Source organism: Rousettus aegyptiacus, unplaced genomic scaffold (assembly GCF_014176215.1).
Source record: "Rousettus aegyptiacus isolate mRouAeg1 unplaced genomic scaffold, mRouAeg1.p scaffold_m13_p_5, whole genome shotgun sequence".
NCBI lineage: Eukaryota > Metazoa > Chordata > Mammalia > Chiroptera > Pteropodidae > Rousettus > Rousettus aegyptiacus.
Genome location: NW_023416308.1, coordinates 1175624 through 1186205, shown reverse-complemented (window position 1 = coordinate 1186205; position 10582 = coordinate 1175624). Strand labels below are relative to the sequence as shown.

General features: G+C 57.7%; 1 long non-coding RNA gene across 1 annotated transcript; it reads left to right on the top strand.

Annotated features, from left to right (window-relative positions):
• The first annotated feature begins 4353 nt into the window (after positions 1–4353).
• Positions 4354–5584, top strand: LOC107511535. The gene is made up of 3 exons (XR_001597100.2): positions 4354–4753; positions 5103–5219; positions 5490–5584. It is a non-coding gene; the product is annotated as an uncharacterized LOC107511535 (long non-coding RNA).
• The last annotated feature ends 4998 nt before the right edge of the window (positions 5585–10582 follow it).

Genomic DNA, 10582 nt, shown 5'->3' with positions numbered 1-10582 from the left:
TCACCCGGCCTGGATCCCTGAATGACTACATGGAGCCGAGAGCCCCACTCTCCACTGCCCTGGCTCAGACACACGCTTTACCGAGTGGAGCTGTGGGCTCTGCGGCCACAGCTTGGTCTGGCTTCACCAGTAAATGCTGGTCCCAAAACGCGGGAAGTGGCTGCTCAGCGCCTAGAAAGACGCATGTCCAGTGTCTTCACAGAAAAGGGAGAAAAGTGACCCTTTAAGCTGATGTGCATGACAGTGTCTTTCCTTTGGTGACTCCACACGCCAGGGAAAATTGGAGGAATTAGGTCACCCAGCCTCTCAAGTGCCATCTGTACCAGGCCACATGGACCACAGACACTCCCCGCGGGCCCTAAGAGGAGCCCAATACATACGGCACTGGGCCCTCCCCCCACCCAGCCGGTCTCTGTATCCGAACCAATCTCGATGAGTCGAGTTCTCTCTCCCCCCACCCCCAGGCACGTCGCTTTGCCCAGGCCGGGGCAAAGACTCACAGATGTTTTTGAACACTTGTGGGTTCTGACTCTTGTGAGTCTGTGTCAATACCCTCGAGGGTACTGAAAAAACGCAGCTCAGCAACCTGGCCCCACTGGGGAGCTGACACCCTGACACAGACTCACAAGATGTTTTTGAACACTTGTGGGAAAATCAGAGAGAGGAACGGCTGGCCCGAGTGAGCATTCCAAGCCCGGACACAATGATGAATTTTGCACACATCAGTGGGTTCTGACTCTGTTGCCAATTAAACCCTCCGTGGGGGGCACGCAGTCCACTTAATCTCCGCTGCCAGAGACACAATCCCCCCAGTACTGCAGGGCGGGGGAGGGGACAGGGACCGTATTACAAAGACCTAGACCCTGCCCGAGTTCTCTGAGTTTTCTCACTTCTTCCTTAGTCGGCTCACTCCTCACTCTGCCCATGGGAAGGAATGAGCAGGTAAATGGGGAGCAGGCTCCCCAGAGACCACCATCCTGGAAGTAGGGGGGGGTCTGTGCATTTAAAATGCCTGAAAATAGGCAGCCCTGCTCCCCAGGGATGTGTGTGTGTGAGTGTATGTGTGTGTGTGTGTGCATGTGCATCTGTGCATGCATGTGTGCAAGGGTGCGTGTCTGTGTGCATACACGTGCATGTGTGCGTGCATGTCCGTGCATGTATGTGATGAATTCAAAGAAACTTCTGAAATGATAGTGAAGGGGATTTAGGAGTTACATAAGTCGCAGTTTGAAATTGTGCCAATAACATTTAGAATCAAGAGGTGGTTGAATTGACTTTCTTTCCTCTTGTCTTTCTTTTTTTTTATAAAGTCAAAATTATATCTTAAATAATCTTCTTTTTAAAGTGTGGCTTAAAAAAAATGGGCCCCAAGTTTCGCTATTGAGCTGGAGGCGAGCTAGCTTTTTTTTTTTTTTCCACGTGGGGCTGGAGGAAGCTCGTGCCTTGGGAACCTGGTGTCCTGCATCTTCACCTCGGAGCCTCGGGCGTCCAGTCTGCAGAATGAAGACAACCACTTAGAGATGCTGTAAAGTTTCCAGCGTGTAGCAGCTCATTAAATGTTAGTTATTATTATTTTAAGGAAGGACGTTTAATAATAGAACTTAACCACATGTCCCATGATGACTCAATTAACTCTGGCTTTCAAAGAAATGTTTTTGGTTGGCCTGATAAAGTTTGGTAGAAAAGAAATAAATGTTAACCAGCATTTGCATAGTATCGCTATTTACTCATGCATGAGAAGTTTCATGCGTCTTATTTTTTTCTCCTTACAACCCTCTGAGGCTGGTAGGACAGTATAGTCTCCATTTTCTTTTTTCAGAGGAGAAAAGTGATTATAAATGATATATTTTGCATATATATGATTATATACATTATGTGTTATGCACGATCAGTTTTCTCCTCTGCAACACGTGTGCACGTGTGTATACGTGCTGTTCTACATGTGAACATATGTGCATGTGTGTACACACGTGTGCACACGCCAAGGTAGAGTCCCGCGGGGGTTAGGCATGACGTACCGAGCTGGCGCCGGGAGCGTTTTTACACAGGAGCAAAATGCAGGAGACGGAAAGATTGACACGACGGAATTCGAAACTCTGCCCCACCCTAGGGACCGCGAACCAAAGCGGAAAGGGGAAGGAGGGACTCGCCAGGCGTGCCACAGGCGCGGGGGCGGCTGGCGCAGGCCGCTCCGGGGGACCCGCGAGGAAAGGAAAGGGGCTAAGCCGCGCCTCGGGCAGAGGACGGCGAGGCGGTGGGGAGGGTACCGACCAGTGAGAAGACCGCCTCCCAGGCAGCGGACGCTAACACGGGCGACGCTGAGACCCGCCGCCCACGCCCCAGGGTGGCGAGAATTTAAAAGTCGGGGGACGCTCTCGAGGGCTGGCAAATGCGGGGGAAATATTGGGGGGGCATTGCTTCCACCAGCATGGCCGCGTGTACGCGCTGGTAAAATGCCCACACTTTCGGCTCAGAAATGATCCTTTTTTTTTTTTTTTCTCTGCCCCAGAGGGTTCGCGACAAACGAGGCTCGTGCTCAGACTTCGTGGCCCCGAGCGTGTCTGGGGTGGCGGGGCCTGGCCCTGGCTGAGAAGTCAGAGGGCCGCGCACACAGGTGACGCGGACACGCAGAGGCCTGGTCTCTGGACCGGCGTCGTTACCCCGCGCACAGAGACGCGCGGCGCGGGGCAGAAGCGCCCAGCCGCGGGGCACCTGCTGCGCGCGCACGCAACCCGAGAGGGAGAGCTGGCTGAGCAGACTGGCGGCCAGAGAGGTCGCCCCTCCCGCCGCGCGGAAGGCAGGTGTGGGGGACGCGGCACTGAAGGCAGGCACGCTGTCTGTGTGGATGGGGACAGCCGTTTGGGGCAGACGCGGAGGCCCGTGACACCGTCCAGGCTGACTGACAGCCACCTCCGCTACCAATGGGTCTCTGGCCGCTGAGGGACCCAGGCTCGCCAGCAGCCCCTGAAAGCCCAGCCTGAAACCAGCTTCCAGCAAAATGTGCCAAGTGACCTGGCGGAGCCATCCAAGCCTGGGGGCGGGGGGAGGGTCCTCCTTGTGCTCCCCGAAGCTGCAGGGGCTGAGCCTCTCCCGCCGCCTGCGAATCCCGCCGCCCTGAGGCCAGCTGACCAGCAAAGTGCTCTCCCCCACCCCCGCTCACCCCCAAACCACGGTCCCCTCCTGCGCGCGCGCGGGGATTCTGTGTCCCAGTTCCGAGGCTGCAGGGGCCACTGCGGCCTCCTTCTGTGCCACCGAGTGTCGCAAGGAGCACGGCTGGTGGAAAGGTCTGGAAGGCAGGAACTCGCGAGGCCGAGGCCCAGACCTGTGAGGATCTCGTAGCCCCACACCCCGGGCCAGTTTCGCTCCGCCCGGCTCCCGGGAGGGCGTGGGAAGAGTGGGGGCCCCGTCCCGCCCGCACCGCCCCCCACGGGACTCTGCGCGGATGCGGTCGCTGCCGCGCCTCCTGCACCCTCGGGGCTGAGCGCACCCCGCTTCCTTCCTTCCAGGAAGGGCACCCCGGGCGGAAGCCTGGGGTTTGCACACCTCCCAGCGAAGAGGACGAAGAGGGCGCCCCGGAGGAAGGCGGCCGGCCGGCCGGAGCCGCCGCCTTCAAAGCTGCCCCGGCCTCGCGTCCTGTGCGGGCGCCCGCGTCCTGTGCTCCCTTTGTCCTTCACGGCCCAGCGTCCGAGGTCTGCGGACCGTTGCCACTTGATTGCCACTTCCTTCGGGGTGAGATCAAAAGGCCGGGAAGAGGCCCCCATCCGTTTCTGACAAAGCCAACTTCCCAACATCTACTCTGGCGCCCCACCCCCACCCCGCAAAAAGGCCATCAGGATACGCAGACTGTCCCACGACATGCGCGTGGGGTGGGTCAGCTGAAGGCACCGGCCGGCTGGGTGTCTGGGTGCCCGAGGCAAACGGATGAAAGGGGCCGATGTGCGTCTCCCCACTTCCGCCCTGCGCTGTCTTCCTGTCTTCTCCAACCTGCCGAGGCAGGAGCTCCGCGGCCCACAAGGTCCCAGTGGTGGGGCTTTACTTTCACCGAAACTTTTAATTTTGCATTGTGCCAACAACAGGTACAATTCTACCTGTACTGCCCGGAGAATGGCCACAGGAGCACACACCTGGTGGCCAGGACACCTCTGTCCCTCGTGAGCTGTCCTGCTGCTCCCACCTGCCTCCCGAGGGTTAAGTAAAACGGTCACTACAACACTGTGGCCAGCACTGAGAGCCGCTGCAATTCCTGACTCCAGAGTGTTGGGTTCGTGTCAATAAGGAGGCATAGGCGCCTGTCTGCGCATGCGTGTGTGTGTGTGTGTGTCTGTGTGTCTCTGTGTGTGTCTGTGTGTGCATGTGTGTCTGCATGGGTCTGTGTGTGCACATGTTTTGGGCATGTTTAAGGAAGAGCGTTTCCCCTGCCTCTCTCACCATTGGGGACCCTCAGACATTGTAGAAAGTGGCTTTTGAACCGCACCCCAAGCTCTTACTGTCCCAGCCAGCAGTAAATGCTCTGGCTTTGACTTTCTCTGCCTCGGACATAAACACGAGCCTCCCGATTCTCACGCGGCGCCTTTTCTTCCCGCAGGGCCGTCAGCCCCGCGAGTGTGCTCACACCGTCTGGAACACCTTTGGTCACGGCCAGGAGATTGGGGCCCCCCCACCTGGCCGAGAAGGAGGAGCACTCCCTCCTCATGGGACCATCGACCCCCGTGCCAGCTTCCACCGCCCCCACGCCGAGCCAACATCGACACAGGTGAAAGCCCCCAAAGGCCCCCCACATTCCCCAGGAAGTCCCCGTCACAATGACAGGAGGATTCGGAGTGGGGCTGAGACTGGGAGGGGCAGCGGCCTTAGTGAGGCCCATTCCATGCGCACCCTTTGGGGACCAGGGGAGCTCTGCCTTCGTGAGGGGAAGCTCCCTGGCCCCTTTTCCCGTGGAGCCTCCAAGCCTGGCCTGGTGTTCGGGCTCCCAAGGAGGCTCATGACAGTGGGGACAGGGATGGCCAGGGAGGCCGGCAACCCCCCTGCTCAGCCCACCGTGGACGGGCTTGGGGCCAGGCCCTGTCACCCACATGCTCAGAACGTTAGTAGCCTCTCCACAGATGTCCCCCCAGGTGACCGAGTACAGGAGAGGCCATTCTGCCCACTCACCCAGGCCCCAGGGGACGGAACAGAGATGAGAAGCCCTCACGATGCCTCACTGTAAGTCGGCAAGTGAGGTGAGTACGGGCCCGCCTCATCACCGGGCAGGGCGGGGTGGGGGCTTCCGGAGCATCAAGGGCATCTTCCCGCGATCTCACCTAGGAATCCCTTTCGGTTAAATTGAGAAAAGTTAATCACAAAAAATAAAAGTCCAGGACCAGAAGGCTTCGTTGGTGGATTCTACCAAAAACAAATAAGATTCAATGTCGATCCTTCTCAAACGCTTCCATTTTACAAGGCCAGCATAACCCTGACACCAAAACCACGAAAAAAATATATTTTTATAGGCCAACCTCCCCGGCGAACAAAGACGCGAAATCCTCTGTGTTCACTGCCGTCCTGTGACTCATCGAAACGGGGTGGATGACGTGCGTGAAGTGGGTCACGACTGCCAACTTCCAGGCGCAGCATAAATGTGAGTCCTGGGGGTGTGACTGCGGCAGGGTGACTGTAGTTAATGCTACAGTGTTGCGTATTCGAGAGTTGCTGAGACAGCAGGTCTTCAAAGTTCTGATCATAAAAAAAAATCATTTGTGACTACGTGCAGTGATGGACTTATCGTGGCGACCGTTTCACAATGCGTGCAAACATGAATCACTGGCTTATACACCCGAGACTAATGGAATGTTGCGCGTCAATTAGATCTCAATTATAAAAAGCGTTCGAGGTCACATTTCGCAAAAGTTACTATGAGGAAAGAGAGAACAAAGACTAACACCCCTCCTTCAAGGGCACGACAGAAAGACAAACTAAAAGAGGTGTGATCCGTTCCTCGCGAACCATCCGAAGACGCACATAAGATAATACGAGACATGAAACCGAATTAGAAAACCTTAGAAATCAGAGGCCGGAAATCAAGAATTGGGGTGGCGGGTAGAGTTACTTTAGAAATGAAGCCAAAGCGAAAAGAAACACAAAAGAGGGAAAGGAAGAAAAATAAGTTAAGAGCTGGGCTCGCCCGGCGGAGGGCGGGAAGGGTCCGTCTCTGGCCGAGGAGCTGACCGCTCCGCTGAGTCTTCCTGTAAGTTCCTGTGGCTTCCCCTGTGGACACCACTTGGTTTCGCCGTGGGCTAAAGGTTTTTCACAGAGCCAGCCGCACGGTGCGGGGAGCCCGCCGCACGGTGCGGGGAGCCCACCAGCGTGCCCTGGAGACGCCGCCCAGGCTGGGGCGAGGACGAGGAAGTCCGAGTGAGCACTCCGTCGGAGCGGAGCCCGTGTGCGCCGCTCACCAGACAGCCCGGGCCGCCTGGGGTGCTGCGGGATTACGGGGTGCTGCCGGAGGAAGCGTGGGGCGGGGGTCCGGACGAAACGCCCGCCTAAGCAGAATCGTGCCTTTAGGCAGCACTGTAGCTAGTGGCTGACCACGGTCGCTGAGCCCAGGGCAGGTCATCAGCGACGGTGGCATGCGCAAGCGACCCACGCAGCCGCGCGAGGGGCAGGCCTTCGCCCTCAGCGCGCCGCGCCTTGGATAGTTAGCGATTTACAGAGTGATTAAAGACTCGTCCCAGAACCTCTCATCGGCAGACCGAGTGAAAGGCTATAATTTGCTCTAATTGGCCCAGATCCTTGGCAGCGCCCGCCAGCCTTCGTGGGAGCCCTGATTCCCCACCGACCAACCGCACCCCACCCGTGAGCATCCGAATGCGGCTGGCTCTGGCTCTGGCTCTGGCCCGCCCCTCCCCCGGGCACTCGGCCAAGCGCGTGGAGACGCTGCGTCCACGGCAGGACTGGCCGTGCGCACCCTGAGTTCGCACTCGCCCCTCACGGCTCCGTGGCCTCGGACACATCAGGGGGCCTCCCTGAGCACGCGTCCTCGTCTCGCGACCGGGATGACTGCCCCGCACACGGGCCTCACGAGGAGCGGCGAGCAGGGGCGTGGCCGGCGGCGACCGGCCCAGGCCGCCGCTCCCCAGTGCTTGTCATGGAGCGGGCGTGCGGCCGGGCTCACAGGGAGTAAAGCAAGGCAGCTAGGCTGATGACCAGTTCCTCCCCAAAACACAGGCGTCTGGAGGTCCCCCAGCCATGAGCCTGCCGCCCTGGCGCTGCGAGGCGGGACCCAGCAGAGAGACGCCGCGAGAAGGCCCCACGCCCGAGCGCCTACCGTGCCCGGCCGCATGCAGTCCCCATCACGGTCCTCGGACACGCAGGCGACCCTTCGCCTTAGGAGGAAGCTGAGCCACAGAGAGGGGCCGGGGGAGTGACAGACCTGGGACAAACCAGGCACGCGGACAGTGGGAAGGACCGTGGGAGACCGTGGGCCTAGAGGAGGGCCCAGAGGATATCGATTGTGCCCTGTTCCCCAGAATCATCCATCTCCCCGGCGAGAAACCAAACTGGGCATTCACCCCAAACCTGTTTGTATCTGGGCAATGGACGGGGAAGAAAAGTCGGTCTTAAGGAAGTGTGTCACAGGAGACGAAACCCCCTGAGGAGAGACGGCGCCATGGCCCGCTCACTGGAACCCTACCTCCTTGGGCAGACATCTCTCTGAATTCCAGCAGGACACCGGGCGGGAAGGAGCCACGTGGACGCCCGAGTCACTTTCCTTCCGCCCGCCTGCCACCTGGCCCCCTGCAGGCTCGCGTCTGTCGGGGCACCTCCCAGATCATTTGCCCACCTTGGCATCTCCCCACCAGCCATCACGATGTTTCGACATAGAGCCGAACACCGTTCCCATAGCAACAGTCTGAAGGAAGTAAACTTCTAATTAAACCACGCTCAGATGGGGAGCTCTTTTGAGTCTCCTCTCTCCAGCGTCTTCTCTGAGTACAAATACGGTCCCGGGTTCCATGGGCGGTCTTGATTTTTAAAAACCGCAGATGTTCAAAGGAAGATGATGATCACGCCTTATCTCCAAGTGCCTGAATGGGGAGTTTGCATCCAGCCCCTTTCAAAGTCCCCCAAAGAGGAGCTTTCATATGTAAGAGCAAAGTAACTGAACTCGGAACTTTTTATTAATAATGGAAAAGGCTCGTGTGACACACAGAAGCAGGGAAACTACGGAGAAATCAGAGGAGACTTCGCTTTATCGAAGGGCAGCCCAAGTCAAGGTTGGTCTTGACCGGAGGGCCGAGGCGGGGGAGGGGAGCGGGGCCGCCGGCCGCACAGAGGGCGAGGTCCCTGCCTTCTCGCCGCCCCCAGCGCTGGTTCTTCGGCAACTTTGAGACCGAGGATCCCCAGTGCAGGCCTGGGCGTGCCTCCGGGTTTTTCGGAAACACTGCGGTCACTGTGCAGTCCAGCTCTGGGGACAGAGCCGCTGTCTAAGTGTCTTTGCTCCATCTGCGCCCAAGCAGGACCCTCGGCCAGGACAGCCGTCTCTTGTCCTTATTCTTAGAGCCACCAGCCACCGCCTTAATGTGAGGAGCGCCCTCCAGGAGCCTCTGCCTTCTCCGGACCCTAAGTTTGGCCTCAGAACCCGTGGTGTGCTTGGTTTCACCCCGCGTTTGCCCAAATGAAGGGTCCGTGAGCCGGTCTCGATAAAGGTTATTAAGCTACTGAGGTGACCTCGATAACGACGCTAACTTAGGCCACTTCCCTATTTCCTGACTCTTGTCTAATGACAGTAGGCACAGAACTGGTGTGTGTGCCCCTTGGGACCTGGCTACATGAGGTGGGGGACACACTGACAAGTGACAAGAGGTGACACTGAGGCACAACCATGCCGTCCCACAAAAGTGCCTCCCAGCTACGGTTGAACGAAAAAGGCAAGAACCCAAAAGCGTGCGCCGTAGGACCCGACCCCATTGCTTCCCGTCCACGTCCCTTCTCTGTCCCAGCACCCCGCCCGGCCCCACACAACACCCGGCCTTCGCACCCCCCAGGCTCGGGTCCTCCCCGGGCTTTTCACCCCTCCTTTGACGTGGGCGCCCTCTGCGGCCAGGGCTGAGGCACGTGGGTCAGGAAGGTTATAAACGCCCCGCGGTCTGGGTCTGCCTGAGGGCTTCGTCACAGCCAGGCTGGTTTGGGGGGTGGGGAGAACACCCAGAGGCGACGTGCTCCTCCCCGAGCGTCCCCTCAGGGCTACAGAGCAGTCACCTGCTTCCCCGGCGAGCTCCTCGGTCACCCGGCTACGGGGTGCCCGCGGCCACCTCTGCTTCGAGGCGCCCTCTCCCAGGAGGCCAGCCTCTGCGTGTGGGGGTCGGGCTGGGACGGGCGCCGGTCGGGCTCCAGGAGCAGACGACCCCCCTGCGTGCTGCGCCTCTCAGACCTTCTGGGGTGCTGCCTCTCCGCCCTCCGCATCCCCTACTTCTCTAATTTAAAAGCGTAGTTCCCGAAACCAGTGCGAGCGGCTGAGCAAGAATCAGGGTGGGCTTCTTTGATATTTTGCCAAAAGCAAAGCTTTCTGTTCTCCAAGAAAATCTTTAAAAACCGCGTGCAGCCCACTCCCCAGCCCAGGCACAGAAGGTGACGAAGACGCCGCCCAGTGTGATGGGCGTAGAGGTGTCCCGGATCAGATCTGTTTCAGACAAGACTCGGCCCTGAGCTGTGAGGGGACCCGACAGCCTCCCACGTGACGGGGACCAGGCCCAGGGGAGCGCGGGAGAAACCAGAAACTCATTAGCTGCAACCCCGGCTGCGACCTCTGGCCCCCACGTGACCTTGAAAAATCCTCTGGCTTCCACTGCCACTTCCGCGGGGGTCAAGTGAGCATTCCTCGTCCCGCCTGCCTGCCCGCGTGGAAAATACCTTTTGATGATTGATTAGCTAATTCCCGGAAACAGCCCTGCTTCCCCGGCAAGTGCTAAGCGGTGTTATTAACGGATCAAACGGGCGGGCTTTTGTGTGTGATGCCAAGATGATTTTGTTAAATTATGAAACTTGCTTTGATAAACTGCCTGGAGGTGCCATCTGTGACATGCTTAACGTTTTTTTTTTTCTCCCCACTTCCCTGAACTTATTGAATTATTTGTACACAATTTATTTTACTTTCCATAGGGCATTAAATTACTCCGAGACCTTGAAATATTTTATAGCCAGTTTAAGGGATCTGAATGCTGACAGGGGAGTTTGTGATGGATTTTTTGTCTTTAGGAGATGAAAGAGGGAGAAGGGTTCTGCAAATTGGGGGGGAAGGGGGGAATGGCATATAAAAGTAGCTTTCGACTCTTTTTAATGGGGACGCTTTAAACGTTCAGTTGCTGCTGAAATGTCTTTATGAAAAAGACAAAGGAATCGAAATCTATTTAATCATCTCTGTGTCTTAACCAGGAACATGTATTAAAATCTTTCACTATGGGAAATTCTAAAGTCATATAAAAAAATAGAAAGAGGAATCTAACCGATTGGACGGCTTCGACGATCGTCAGCTCGATACGTCACCCTCACCCGGACTCGCTCCGCCCACCCATGGGTTCCTTTGAAGCCCATTCCTGATAGCCTA